Here is a 15,559-nt window from a genome sequence, read left to right as displayed (position 1 = left end):
AAGGCTTGTGAAGCAGTCTCCTTTTGAGGAAGCATGAGCAACCCCAGTGCTCCCTTTGAGCCCCCTATGGCTGCAAGAATATCTGCAGCTACCTCCAAAGCCCCTGGCCATGGCAAAAGAAGGCACTGGTCTGGACTGGCACACAGATCCTGGATATCATGAAGGTATGGGGCAAGGAGATATACCTCCAGGATCTCCACAGAAGAAGCTGAAATGCTTTGTGTATGGATGGATGACTGTCAGTGTAGCCCAGAAGGGGCACACCCACACTCTAGACCAAGTGCGAATGAAAATTAAAGAACTGAGGCAGGCCTACATGAAGGCCAGGGAACTCTGGGGTGGCACCACAGACCTGCCACTTTTATGAGCAGCTGGATGACATCCTGGAATGGGGATTGGTCACCTTCTCCCATCGTCATTGATTCTGGCCAAGATAAGCCAATTGTCAGCCTCCACAGGGCGGGATGGTGGAGGAAGACAACAAGGAAGAGGAGAGAAGGAGGAGCAGGCCAGTCTGGACACCATGGCTGCCTGCCAGGAGGTTGTCATTTGCCTGGAATTGGTTCTTCCCTCCCAGGATGTCTCCCAGGGCTCAGATGAACTTGGAAAAGGCAGTTCAGGTGAGTTCCATCACTTTCCCTATACACACATGGGGACAGGCAGTGGATGGTGAGGTGCTGTGTGCTCCTTACTTGGCCTTCACAGCTTGAGGATCGCACATGGGCGCACACTGAGCGCTAGTCCGGACCATTTAGCTCCATGACGCTTTCACACAGGAACCTGTCGTTCCGTCTCCCAAAGTTCCTGCACAGGCCTGCCTTGCTCGGCCTCTGTGGTGGGACACCTTCCCACGACAAGCTGGGAGGCTGGGATAATGAAAACACAGCAGTGCCACACTTGGCACAGTCTCATGCCTGCACTATCAGGAAGCATCTACTCCCAGTGGACACCTATTCCCTGCCTAGGAACCTTTTGGTGGAGGAAGAGGAGGGAATCCCAGTAGCACTCTCTAGAAAGCAGACTCTGCCACTCACACACACCTCACCCAACACTCTCCCACCCTCTCCTCCAGTGGACAGGGAGAGAAGTTCTCTCACTGCAGGATGCCACCACTATTGGACCTGACGTGTGTGGGACATGGAAGGAAGCCAAGCTACTCCTTCCCCCCGCTCCCCATCTGAAGGCTCCTGGCCTTGCTGGCACCTTCCCATGCCTGCTTGTCCCCAGGATGTGGGAATAGCAATGTTTCCTTGGGACGTCCATGCCCCTGCAATAAAGTGCCTGGTGTGCAGGCAACAGATGGCCTTTCTCGAAGTACATCAGTGGCATCTGAACTGAGGCCTTTGGTGTCAGCTCAGAGATTAGAGCTAGGCATCATGTACAGTCTCCTGGAATGACTGCCCTTCTCACTTTTCTTCACAGCTAGGCCAGCTGCGAGCGTGGTCCATCCACATTCAGGAAAATGCAACCCCACAAGGACCTGGTTTGGGAACACCTTGAGTGCCTCTGTTCCCTGAACCGCAACTTCCAGGAGGAGTGCCAGGAGTGCTGGGCTGACCGGGATCTGAGGCAGATGATCTGGGAGCAGATTTCATGCCAGCATGAGGACATGTGCTCCTCGATCACCACTGTCATTGAGTGCCTGGTCACAGCTATTGAGTGGTCCACCAGCCACCCCCCAGCATCCCAACTCCTTGCCCCAGTTCCTACCCCCCCTTCAACTCCCTGCCCAAGTCCCAGAACCTGCCCCCCCCCCAACTTCCAGCACTTGCACCCACCCCTGCACCCTCACCCACACCCTTGGCTTCTCCTCCTATCCCCTGCAGTGGCCAGTGAAGCATAAAACATATAACAATGGGACCTCCCAATCATCCCAAGCATCTCAAGGTACCCAAGGAAAGCACCAGTGCCATCCCCATCCCTGAGCCTCTCCTTCTTCCTCCTCCCCGCTCCCATTCCCAGGTTTTCCCACTGTTGTATATTCCCCAAATAAAAATTACAGTTGTGTTTTCAAGCAAAAAAGAGTTCTTTATTTGGTCTGCCGGGGAAGGGGAAAGGTAGAAAGGGATGGCTGGGGAAGAGAAGAGTGGAGGAGGAAAGGCACACGGGGGAATGCAGAGGCCCCTTGTGAGGAGACCTAGGGGAGAGTTTCAGATGATCTTGGCTGAAACTCTCCCTCAAAGCCGCCCAGATGAGCACAGCCCACTGATGAACTCATCGAATGTCAGCAGTACCAGGCTGCTCAAAAAGCCCTGGACAGCCACTTTGCCTCTGCCCCGCACCCTGGCAGGAAAGTCTCCCCCTTATTTTCACATATATTGTTGTATACTCAGCAGGCCACCACCACCTGGGATATGTTCTGGTTGCTGAGGTCCAGGCAGATGAGGACACTCCCCTTGAGGTGGCTGAAGACACCCTCCACAACTATACAGCACCTTCTGAGCTTGGTGTTGAAGGTTTCTTTCGTGAGGTCCAGGCTGCCTGTTTAAGCCACAAGAGCAAGGGGTAGGCTGTGTTGCCCAGGATGCACATGGGCATGTCCACCTCTCCGACCTTGATGGTGCTGTCAGGGAAGAAAGTGCCATTATGCATTCTCTGGAAGAAGCTTCAGTTCCTGAAGATGCGGGTATCATGTGCCTTCCCCAACCACCTGACATAAATGTCTGTGAATGGCCCCTGTGGTCTATGGGGGCCTACAGCATGACTGAAAAGTACCCCTTCCTATTATATATAGTGGGAGGTTCAATAGTCAGGGGCTAGGATGGGATGTGGGTGCCATTAATGTCCCTTCCCAGCAGTTGAGGAAGCCCATGGTAGCAAACCAGTTATGATGAGGTCGATATTGTCCAGGGTGATGACCCTCCACAGCAGGATGGTGTTGATGACCTTCACCCCCTATAGAATCATCAGAACATAAACTCACAGGGTTGCAAGAGCCATCACCTCCTCAGGTAACCCATTCCAGGGCTTCACCACCCTCCTGGGACAACAGTAAGAGAGACAAGCCTGCATGAGCACGGCCCCGACCATCGATATCCCCACACCGAACTGGTTCCAGATGGAAGCAAGCTTCCAAAGTGTGAGGGCGATGCACTTTTGCAGAGGGTGGCAGGTCTCATGAAGTTATCCTGTTGCTGGAGGGCAGGGATGAGCCATTCACAGAGCTCTGGAAGGTGTCCTTCCACATGTGGATGTTCTGGAGCCACTGCTGGTCATTCTACCAGTCAGAATTGGTCTTCTGCCACCAGATGTGGCATCACACAGCATGCAGGGAGGATGGAAGGGAGTGTTGTGTATCTTGAGTGCCTGCATCTGAGTGAGGAGGTCCCCCAGTCCAGGCTGGTCATTGTGCTCCTGCAGCACCACATGGGCAGTCTGCATGAATTGCGTCCTCAAGCGCAGCAGGAGGCCAAAGAACCTGGCACTGCTTTGCAGCTCACCAGCTCCATTTTGGAAGCACTGTGGTGTCTGCAAGGGCAACCAGAGCACATGGCATGAATTTGCTGTCCCTCATGGAGGTAGCCAGTAGAGAAGAAGATTGTGAAATGCAGCAGTAGAGAGGAGCCCTTTTAAGCACAAGCCTCAGCAAGCAGCTTCAGGAAGTGACTGTTCTTCTGATGCCCTGCCCAGAGTGCTTCTGGGGGGCTTTAAATGCAATTCATGCTCCAATCAGTGTGGATGTGCTATTTCAAAATAATTATTTCAAGAGTTTTTGAAATAATATACATATTATAATGGAGATTGCCGATCTCCTAGGACTGGAAGGGATCTTGATAGGTCAATCAAGTCCACTCTGCTGCCTTCACAGCAGGACAAAGTACCATCCCTGACAAATTTTTGCCCCAAATTCCTAAATGGCCTCCATAAGGATTAAACTCACAACCCTGGGTTTAGCAGGCCAATGCTCAAACCACTGAGCCATTCCTCCCCTCCCCCATTATTTCATATTGTAGACATAGCCAGAGAGACAGACACACAGTGAGACAGAGCGAGTGAGAGAGAAGGGAAAATGTTTTAGCAGCTTATCTCTTAAATCCATAACAGCTATATATATATTCCAGTAAAAAAATGCCCAGATTTCCAAAGAAATGGCTCTCACATAAGTAAGAGTGAGACATGCAGGCTTTAAGTATGAGTGTGCATCTTTAGTCAGAGAACCCGTCAGATGATGACATGAGCTACACAGTTAAATGGAAAAAGGTGAAATCTTGCACAAAGAATTCAGCTCTCGCTCTCTTTCTCTTTGATTTACTGATGATCCACATTACAGCTGCAATTTACAACAAGGAAGGAGCATGGTTTTCTTGTCACATTTCTGTAAAGAAAAATTGTCCAAGGTATCCGATCTGTGTGAACTCTGTATTGGGAGGTATATCTCATGTCCATTTAATAGGACACTTGTAGCATCACCATTGTGACAGTTTAGTGCTTAGTCCTGCTTACTGTGAAGCTAATGCCTTTGGGTTGCTATCCCCCTTGAAAAGAGGCTTTTTAGGCCTGAGCCCATGCCCATTGAAGCCAATGGAAGGTTTTCTGTTCATAACATTGGACATTGGGCCAGGTCTTTGGCTTACTTAAATTTCTTTCAACACAAAATGAAAGATAATTAAAGAAATGATACATTTTCTGGCAATTGCAAACTATTCACTCAACCAGCTGGGTCACTTTTCTTCTGCTCTTATCAGAAGCCGCATATTAACATAAGAACATAAGAACGGCCATACTGGGTCAGACCAAAGAGCTACCTAGCCCAGTATCCTGGCTGCCAATGCCAGATGCCCCAGAGGGAGTGAATAGAAGAAGTAATCATCACGTGAACCCTCTTCTGTCACCCATTCCCAACCTCTGACAAACTGAGGCTAGGAACAGTGTTCCTAATAGCCATTGATGGACCTAATCTCCATGAATTTATCTAGTGTAGGCGTAATGGGGGCAGAGTGTTGCTGCTCCCAAGCACCTGCCTTCCTCATGCTTTGGAACTGGGGAGGCTGTGGCCATGCAACCTCCACCCTCTGTGGTGCTCCAGGGCAGGAGGCTGGGGAAGCACGACCTACACCTGCACCAAGTTCCATGGCCAGGGAGACTGAGGACATGCACAATTCACCCTCCCTGTGATGCTGAGGCCAGGGTGATGGGACCACGCACTGCCCCACTTCCACATGGTGCTTGGGGTGGGAGATGGCTCCAGTGAGGGGGCGGGATCTTGGCGGAAAGGGCAGGGCTGGGGGCTTGTGCCACAGCATTCACTAGAGACGCATCTCCCAGCAACAAGAGAAAGTTTCTGAAGGCATAGATAAAGAGTCCTGTTCAGACATGTGTTTTCAGGGTTTAGGTGTGGAAAGCAGGGAGGTTATGGATGTACACTGACATGTACAGTCACTAAGTGCACATGTACCTATAGATTGTAAGCTCTCTGGGGCAACAGCTGCCTTTTTTGTTACATGTTTGTGCAGCATCTAGAGCAATGGGATCCTGGTTCAAGACATGGGGTCCTGGGTGCTTTAATAATACAAACCAGTAATAACTTCACCATCCTTGGGCACCAAATGTACAGCAAAGGTCTGTCAAGATATCAAACAGCTTTGAGCAAGGCAGCCCTAGACTGGATTCTAGTCATGCGCAACTATTGCAAGGGGGTCAAACCTTCATTTCTTGCAGTTCCCGTCAAACCTTCATTTCTTGCAGTTCCCGTCAAACCTTCATTTCTTGCAGTTGCATCCTTGATTTTTTTTGTTTCAGAGACAGGAATACATTTTGCAGCTGCTCAGATATGAAGTCCACTCTTCCATTTGCCTGCAAAACATCTGTGCATCACCTTCACCTCTCTCTCTCTCCACTGACATTGCTAAGGGTCTCTTCATCCAGGCACTCAGATTCTACTGTGACAGGCACAGCATAAACAGGGTTGGTTTTTTTCCGAAGGCATAGATAAATAGATATTCTACTTCATTTCCAGTTTGCTCCTTGCTAGCCATCATTGAAGCAATTTACCTCTATCAGGGAGAGCAGGTGAGTAGCTTGAGCCATGCTATGCACCTGCATTAATGCTAAATCAGCCCTCATGAATCGTACATGTGGTCCAGGATGCTATAGTCATTAATTCTGGCCTTAACTAGAAAAATCTTTTTCAGACAAGAATTTTCTTATACTGTGTAATTCCCAGGAATAACAGCTACATAAGGTGGTGAATTGGAGCCTTAAAATTTTTTTCACTTGTACTAACAGAAGAAAATGGTTAAATTGAAAACATCAGTTGCAGAGAAAGACGAAAAAGCAAAACCGTGACATATGAGCATTACCTGCGATTAGTTGAATATATAATTTGCTTGGCTATCTGTGATCCATAACAGTAATCAAAGTTTCAGAGTGCATTTATATCCATTACAGCAAGAACAAACCTCATAACCTGCATTCATTTCCTTAGTCCACTAATTGGGTTTTCTCTGAAAAAATGTAATGCTGCCATTAAAGGCAAAGGAGTCCACACTACAGAGCTGCTCCAGCTTTCTCTTAAGCACTGCAAACAGCTGTACTCCAGTGAAGTGCTTCCCTCTAGTGTCGAAAGACAAAACTCTAGTTAGATCTCTTCATCTGGAAAATACTTGCCTGTGTAAGTAAAATTATATGATATCATCAATGGAAGTCAGGGTTGCATCTTGAGGCTCAGTTTTACAAGCCTTACATCTTTCTTTCTGGCCTTGACAAATGAAATCTTACCTCTTGTGCGCTCGTTCAGGATACATCTAGACTGCAGAGCTTTTCCGGCATACCAGAGGTATCCCAGAAAAGCTCCGCCATGTCCAAGGAATGCATCCACTTTTCTGACAAAGAAAGTTGGAAAAGCAGGCACATGTTGTCAGAATCCCTGTAAACCTAATTTTACAAGGAGGAAGGGATGTTCCGAAAGAGGGTTTTTTTCAGAAATTTGGCACCGTGTAGATGGGCTAAATTTTGGAAAAGCCTCTTTTGGAAGTAATTCGGAAAAAGATATGCAAATTGCGTACTGCAAATTTGTTTCTTTTTCCGATTTATTTTTGCAGTGTAGACATAGCCTCAGACTGCTGCTGGCCAGATCACTCTGCTTGCCTGTTGTATGACACATCACTCCTCTTTACATCCCTCCAGTGGTTGCAGCAAACAGAAGCTGTTTGACTTTACTTTGAGGGCCCATCATGGCCTATCTCCATTCTACCTATCACCTCTCATTCATTATCAAGCTGTTGGCACCTGCCTCTAATTGGCTCCCCAGACCCCATTCCAGGATGCCAGCCTCCATCACCTACCTGTTACATTTTCAAACAAACGGTATTGTGCTTTTTCCCATGCTGTAGTTCATGCTTAGCAGAAGCTCCTCCTAAACATCTTCAAAGCTAACTCATTGCAAATGACAATGTTCCTTGCTGCAATGCATAAACAAAGCTTGACAATGACAGGGTACGGTGTCCTGAGACCACTGCTTAGCCTACTACCCAATATTAACGTATTGTTTCCTTTTACTCTCCATCTGTCCATATCCATCTATCAGCTCTTGTCTTACTCTTGGACAGGAAACTTTTGGGGGCAGGGCCCAACTTTTTGTCTATACTTGTTCAATGCCAAGCATAATGGGATCCTAGCCCATAATTAGAGCTTCTGGGTGCGACAGTAATATAAACAATAAATCCATTTGTCTACTTATGTATTTTTAGTTGAACAGTTTCTAACAGAAAATGCTGGATTGAAACTCTATTGGTTTAAACCTTACCATGGAGCATATAATAGTGCTATGGGCAGGCTGGCCAACTGTGGGGAGGGGGCAGTGTTGCTCCAGAGCCCAGTGATTCAGCAGCAGTGGCAGCCAGAGCCCTGGTTCCTTTACATCACTGCCAGAGTGTAAGGCCATACCATGCTATGGGCAGCGCTAAGGGCTGGGGGTGGGCACGCCATGCTCCAGGCAGTGCTGAGGGCCAACTGCCTTTGGCCCCTCCCCTTCCTTCTTCAGCCTTGTTCCTTCCGGGAGAACAGAGCTGGGGCCCACTCCTCACCTTGCCCAGGGGCCAGCAGAGGCTGTTGGCTCTGTTGGCTGTGGCACTGACTGCTGCTATGGGTTTATGGATCAGTCTTCCACATTGCTGAATTTCTCCCCCCTGTGTTGATGAGCACCCTGACATCCCAAGTCAGTGAGAAAATACAACAGGAAAACTCTTGCTAACTCAGTAAACGTAAAAAGAAAACTTGTCTCAATTCAGTGTATATGAAAGGCATGACTGCAGAGGGAAACTCAAGAGAACCTGTCATCTTTAGATAAGGGTGTAATGAGTCAGATTCCTAGAAAGTTTCTTATCACTTAGACTATCCCATTAAAAAGGGCTTCCCATTAAAAAGTTGGCTTTTGTGCACAATTACCATCTTTACCACAGTATGCAGAATATTTTCTATGTGCAATAGATTAATGCTGTGCTTATTTCCTAGCATAAGCACAAAGAATACTGTGGCATTTGAGAAGCTACTATGTGGCAATTGTGAGTAAATAAATACCAGTTTTTTCATTGCAACTACAGCAAGTTCTGGTCAAAACAGCAAGAAAACGCCCTACCAGTCTGACTCACTGTATTTTGTTGACAGAAGAGCCCTTGAAACATTCTGGTCAAGAATATATTTCACCTGGACTGCTGTGAGAAGCATTTTCACATAAGTGTGATAAAATTGTGTGGTGGTTGTTGGCCAATGCTGAATTTTTAAATAACATTTCATGTGAAACAACCCTTCCCCTAGTCAAGGGTATTTAGACTTGTCATGTATTATTTCACTCCATCACCAGTTCCCAGCTTGGGATAATGCATATCTGTAACACGTAGTGGTGATATAGAAGAAACGATGCAGCACAGGGTTTTCTGCATATAATGCTCAAAGGAATGGATTGCTTTGTAATTTATTTGGCAGTGTATTTTGGAGCTCCTTGAATCAGAGAAGATTTGCTTTCTTGTTTATTCACTGTGTGTTTCTAACCTTGGATGTAAACCATATGCAATGTCTTTTGCTTTGAGGATTCTGTGCAGAAGGAAGAGGTCTAGCTTATCACCTGCTGCTCATGTGTCAATCATTCTTGAATAAACGCTCCAGACCAATCAGAAGGCTGAAGATTTTCAGAACGGACACAGTAAAAGAAGGTTGTGAAAGGTTTTTTTAATCTTTTTCTAGTCATTGTTCACACTCAAAGAAAAAGTTGCAACAATGATGACCAGTGCCCTACACATTACAATGTCTTAATCTCACTGAATACATGAAGGCTACGTCTAGACTGGCATGATTTTCCGCAAATGCTTTTAACGGAAAAGTTTTTCCGTTAAAAGCATTTGCGGAAAAGAGCATCTAGATTAGCATGGACGCTTTTCCGCAAAAGTACTTTGGCACAGATGCTTTTCTGTAAAAAGTACTTTTTACGGAAAAGCGTCTGTGCGAATCTAGACACGGTTTTGCGCAAGAAAGCCCCGATCGCCATTTTCGCGATCGGAGCTTTTTTGCGCAAAACAATACCGCATTGTCTACACTGGCCCTCTTGCGCAAAAGCATTTGCGCAAAAGGGCTTTTGCCCAAACGGGAGCAGCATAGCATTTCCACAAGAACATTGACAATCTTACATGAGATCGTCAGTGTTCTTGCGGAAATTCAAGTGGCCAGTATAGACAGCTGGCAAGTTTTTCCAGTCTAGACACAGCCAAAGTGTTCAGAGTGGTGTATCTGCTGTATGTGAATTTGTGCCTTCATACCTCTTCTATCTGGTATATGCGTAACTGTATGCTATCCTTCTCTTCAGTGCAATGAACATGCTGGAAGAATGCTTATGTTAGGAGAGTCTGTTCTCTCCTACATTGTGTTTTGCTCCTGACATTGATACTCTTTACATTGAAAATATATTAGAAGGGCTCAGATTTCCCTCACCACATTTGTTAATATTGGTATTTTCCCCCTAACAGTCCATATGGCTGAGTTTTCTCCCTACACTCTCACAATATCAGAGTGATACACTGAAGTAGAACAGGCTATTGTTTCACATGCACTACGTTAATGCTCCCTGGTTACTTCTCTTGCCATTCCAGGCTTTGCCTTTGTTACTGCATTGCACAGTGGGCACACACACTGAAAGAATCGGTTTATTTATTTCATGGCCTGGGAGGCAAGAGAGCATTCACAACCTCAGCAGCAGACATGGAAGCTGTCTTGCTGAGTGAAGAACAGCAAGTATCCCACGCTGTGAGTGGCTAAATCAAACAACTGATCCCTGATGCATAATTCCACCATTTCATTTAGAAAGACTTGATGGAGTGTGGCATTCTTATGGTTTCCTAGAGACTCAGAACATCCCTCGTCTGCACTGCTGACAGAGGATGCATTCAGTATGCTGCTGTTGCACTGCATTGCCTGCCTTACAGAAATGTGCTCTTTTCACCATGGAAAGGTAAGGGTTCTCCCCTTAATCAACTCCACAGAGGACTAGAACCTTTCCTCTTGCTGTGCATCCCCTTCCTCTCCTCAGAGCTGAGCATGAGGGTGTGGAAAGTTGGCCTTTGCACTCCCCCAGTCCCGCATGCTGGCCTCCCAGTGGAGATTGCAACCATCGAAAGACTACCCTAAAATGTTCCAGCCACCAGTAGTCCCAAATGACAATTAAAGCTGTGGGGGACTGTCAGAGTGAGGGGAGACCTGGCCATATCACCCTTCCTCCAGCACAGTAGCCAGGAGGTAACTGTGGAAGCTCTGTGACACACTAAGGCATTGAAATGCTCCTCCAGGGCCTGGATCCTGTGGTTTAGGGCTGTTTTGCACTGGAGAAGCAGCAGAAAGTGGTTGCAATCCAGTCCAGCATCCTGGAGGCCACATCTTCACATGTGCATCCACCTGCCACAAGGTATGTTGAGATTTACACTGTGCACAAGTATGGCCGTGCTCAAACCAATATATGCATTTCACACAAAGGACTCATCAGGGAGGCCCCACAGATTGAAAAAGAACAAATCAATGGAAGGACTTTACATGCTACAGGTTGATGAGGGCAATATTATCACAACCACAGTGGAATCTGGCTCAGACTAGTAAGTAAGGAGCTAAAACCACCCAAAAATGAGATCAGCAGTCCATTCAGTGAAACTGTGGGTGCTTTCTGTTATTTAGCTAACATGACTGACCTCCAGTACTAAAAGGATGTGTTGAGTCTTGAACAGGAAGAACATGACTGGCGTTACTTCATCTTCAGTTTTCCCTTCTTTAGTGTTTATCATGTAGGGTCCTGCTTTTTTCCAAAAAAATATGTTTGTGCAAGAGATTGGGCACAGTTTGTCACTTAAAGTGATGTGCAATTGTAGACAACAGAAGAGTCAAATTCAGAAATACATAATTTAGGAGACCTGAACTCTTGTTCAAACATTTCTTTGTGAATTGAGCATGCTTTTAGTAGGTGAAAACCAACCCAAACAACAGACTGGGTATTGAACAAGCAAATACACTGGCAAAAGTGTATTGGTGTCTAACAGCACATACAAAAGAGGACAACTAGATAACAGGTAGGAACTTTTGATTGCTGTGTTTTTGTGTTATACTTAGGGTGTGTCTAGACTACAGGGTTTTTTCGAAAAAAGTGGCCATTTAAAAAAAAACCTTCCCCTACATCTAGACTGCCACCACGTTCTTTTGAAATTAAATCAAAAGAACATGGCAGGTTTTTTTTACAGTAGTAAACCTCATTTTACGAGGAAGAGCGCCTTTTTTCGAAAGTGCTCTTTCAAAAAAAGGCATTCTTGAATGCAAACAGGGCTTTTTTGAAAGAGAGCATCCAGACTGCCTGAGTGCTTTCTTTCAAAAAAAGCATCTTGCTTTTTCGAAAGCAATGGTTGCAGTCTAGACGTTCTCTTTCGAAAGAGGCTTGTAGTCTAGATGTACCCTTACAGAATTGCAAGCTTTTTTATTTAGGGAAAATAACCCAAACCTGTTAATTGCCTTTCATCAGTACAACCACAATATTTGTGTATTCCTGTATGTTTTCATTTGTCACAAGATAAAGAAAAAATGACAGAAACTTACCATCTCTTTCACAAGCCATTCAGTGTGCTACCTCTCAGCATTTCACACTGTACACAAATTGAGGAGGTTTAAATGAGCTAGAGGTTTAAAAGAGGAAAAAAAACCTACTCTGCTAAGGACAACTGGGACTAATATAGTCAAGCACAGATGGTGCACAGTAAGGTATTATGACTCCCTCTGCTGGTGTTTTCATTTTATGCAATGCTGCCTGAAATGAGGCATAAAATATTGACACAATTAAATGCAATATTTAGCCCATGCTATTTACGAAATTCCCTAGACAAAAAAATCATTAATTAAAGTCAAAAAATTCTATTAATTTGGCTATTATTAGGGATTGTTTAGAGATGCACTGAGCTAGCAAGACCATACACTGTATCACTTTTTATAGTTAGTCAAGTATATTGGTTCAGGTTCACTTGTATTAGAAATATAGGTCCTAGCAAGTCAGCATTAACTCCAATAAAATGCACCAATTATAATGCATTATGGACTATTTCATTGGGACCATTATTGTTCAGGAATGAAATTACTTGAGAAGTAACCAGGAAAAAATCCTATAGAGAAATTAGATTTAGTTGCTAGAATATCTTTCAAAAGATTCTGGGATTTGTAGTTCCCAAAGGCACTTGACCGTTATATTCTCAGCTGTATTACAAGTAAGATAGGCTAGACCAGCCATCACCACTCCAAAGATTAGAGAATGGCAGCAGCTTTACCTGAAAGACTGAAAAAATACAGTGGCAGGGTTATTGGCCAGCTGAAGGGAGGCTGCTATTGTCTTCCCTTTTTGAAGCCAGTAATTGGGCCACATAGGGGTTAGAGGAGCTTGGAAACAAGGGACAGAGAGTAGTTTCTCTGTTTACATGGTATTTCCATCCTTTTGGTTTGACTACAGCAGCAGCAGACTTGGGCTGGATTTCGCCATCCAAGCCTTTTAATTCAGTCCACAGCACCAGGACCCTCAGGCACGGAGTAGCTCTACGTTGTTCAAAGTGGCGGGCTGCTCCATGTGGCTCTCTGCACCATGCGCTAGGGAGGCAGGAAGCCTTTGCATGCTGGCCCCTGTTCCCAGCACAGTCTCAGCTCCTTGGAAGCTGTGATGTTATGCTGGAGAAAGAGGCAGTGCATGAAGCTTCCCTCCCCCGGGTGCATGATACAGAGACACATGGAGGAGCCAGCTGTTTTGAGTGGTCTGGGGCTGCTAGCAGGCCTGAGGGTTCCACTGAACTGCTGGTCAGGAGCCACCTGGGTAAGTGCCTTCCAGCCAGAGCTTGCCTCTGGCACCCCACCCCCTCCCACACCTCAACATCCTATTCCAGGCCACCACTGCCTCCTGTCCCAGGTAACCACAAACCTTCTGCCCCAGGTTAGGGATATTAACCAGTTAACTGGGTGAGGCTTACCCGCTATGTTAACCGATGGGGGCTGGAGCAGTCCCCCACCCATCAGAGTCAGGGACTGCTTTAACCTGGATAGCCCCCAACTGCAGCAGGCTGGCCAGTGCAGCCCCTGACTGTGGTACTGCCTGACCCCCACTTCCACCCTGTTTAATCAGTTAACCAGTAAAACTTAACATTTAACCAGTTAACTAATTAAATGGGATTTTACATCCCTACCCCATGTCACAACTCCCTTCCAGACTTTGCAGTCCATCCTACACCCCTCTCCCAGGTCAGGATCCTCTCCTGCCCTCCTAACCCCTCCCCCCCAACCCTGAACCCCAATCTCTTGCCCCAAGTCACAATTCCCTCCTTCACCTAAACTCCCTGTCAAACTTCACACCCTCTCCTGCACCCCAGTTCCCTACCTTGAGCTTCCTTCTGAACCAAACTTCATCCCAGACCCCTCTCCCCCTCCATGGAAAAGTGTAGCCCTTGGCCACGTACCAAAATCTTGGAGCGACCCCCCATTCCAAAATTATTGCCCACCCTTTGGCTACAGGATCTGAATTTAGATCTGGATAGCTATTAGATCTTGGATAAAAATGCCAGCCTCAAATTCTAACTTTGGTGACATCTGAATCCAAATGTTACTTGAACCATCTCTGCTTTGAATCTGTTGTAAAAGAGGCCAAATCAGTGATTCTTCTTGATTTCCTGTGACAATGATTTCCATAGATTTTACTGTTTGCCTATGAAAAACTATTTTCTTTGATCCGTTTTAAGTATCTTCCCTTTTAATTTCATGAAACACATCTATATTCTCATGTAGAATGATATGAGATATGGCTCAGGAATAATAATGAATACATTTATACAAGAAGGAGTCCCTTATCCCTTTTTACTAAGTAAAATGCTCTTTTACTTACCTCCATCATGTCCCTCTGACTTTGCTCCTTTACAATCTAAGGAATCTCTTTAAGGATAGAAATTCCTTTTTGTATGCAATACTGTTCCCATCTCACTTACACAACAATGAATGCAGTATAAGAACCCAAAAGGAACTAAAAATGGAATTACCTTTGGTTTACATCAGTGAATGTAAGATCAAGACAGTAAGTATCATAATGCCATATATAAATCCATGGCATGCCCACACCTTCAATGCTGCATGAAGTTCTGCTTACCCCGTCTCAAAAGTGATGTATGAGAATTGGAAAAGTACAAAGAATGGTAATAAAAATGATTAGGGGTGTGGAAAAGCTTCCATATGAAAAAAAAATTAACAAAGTGGGACTGTTCAGCTAGGAAAAAGGATGACTAAGCAGGGCCATGATGTATAAAATCACGATAGATGTAGAGAAAAGTATTAAGGCAGTATATTTACCCCTTCGCATAAAACAAGAACCCAGGGTCACCCAATAAAATTAATAGCAAGCACAAAGTGCTCAGTCAAGCTGTGGTACTCATTGCCAAAGCATGTTGTGAAGTCCAAGGTTCACAAAGGAATTATATAAGTTCATGGAGGACAGGTTGATAGATGATTATTAGCCAATAATCAAGAATGCAACACCATGTTTTGGGTGTCCCTCAATCTCTGGTTGCCAGATGCTTAGAGTGGCCAACAGGGGATGAATCACTTGATAATTCACCTGTTCTGTTCATTCCCTCTGAAGCATTTGGCACTGGCCACTGTCAGAGGACAGTATGTTGGGCTATCTGAGCCATTGGTTTGATGCAGTATGGCCATTTTTGCATACCTAAGATCAGGCTTTTTTTCTCGTTCCTGAAAATCTGCCCTATATCCATTTTATCTGTGTGATAACATTTGCAGTTTGTCTTCCTGTTAAAGAATGAGTCTTTGTAAGCATGAGCCTGAAGATGAGAAAACAATAAGCCAATTCTCTAGCTAGTGAACATTGATTTAGTTACATGGAGTCCATGAAGCTACATGAAGAGGATCTTTTAAATGATATTCATACATACTAGTGACTACTGGAACTATTTTTGATTCAAGAGTTTACTCCATGGACAATTGCAGGACCAAGGCCTACATATTTATGTCTAGATGGTATAACGTTTTTAGTAGTTCATCTTCTCCCATGTTTTTTCTTTGCATA

The sequence above is a fragment of the Pelodiscus sinensis genome, chromosome 2, assembly GCF_052426305.1.
Source record: "Pelodiscus sinensis isolate ZL-2025 chromosome 2, ASM5242630v1, whole genome shotgun sequence".
Taxonomy (NCBI): Eukaryota; Metazoa; Chordata; order Testudines; family Trionychidae; genus Pelodiscus; species Pelodiscus sinensis.
Note: the sequence above shows the minus strand (reverse complement) of the source record.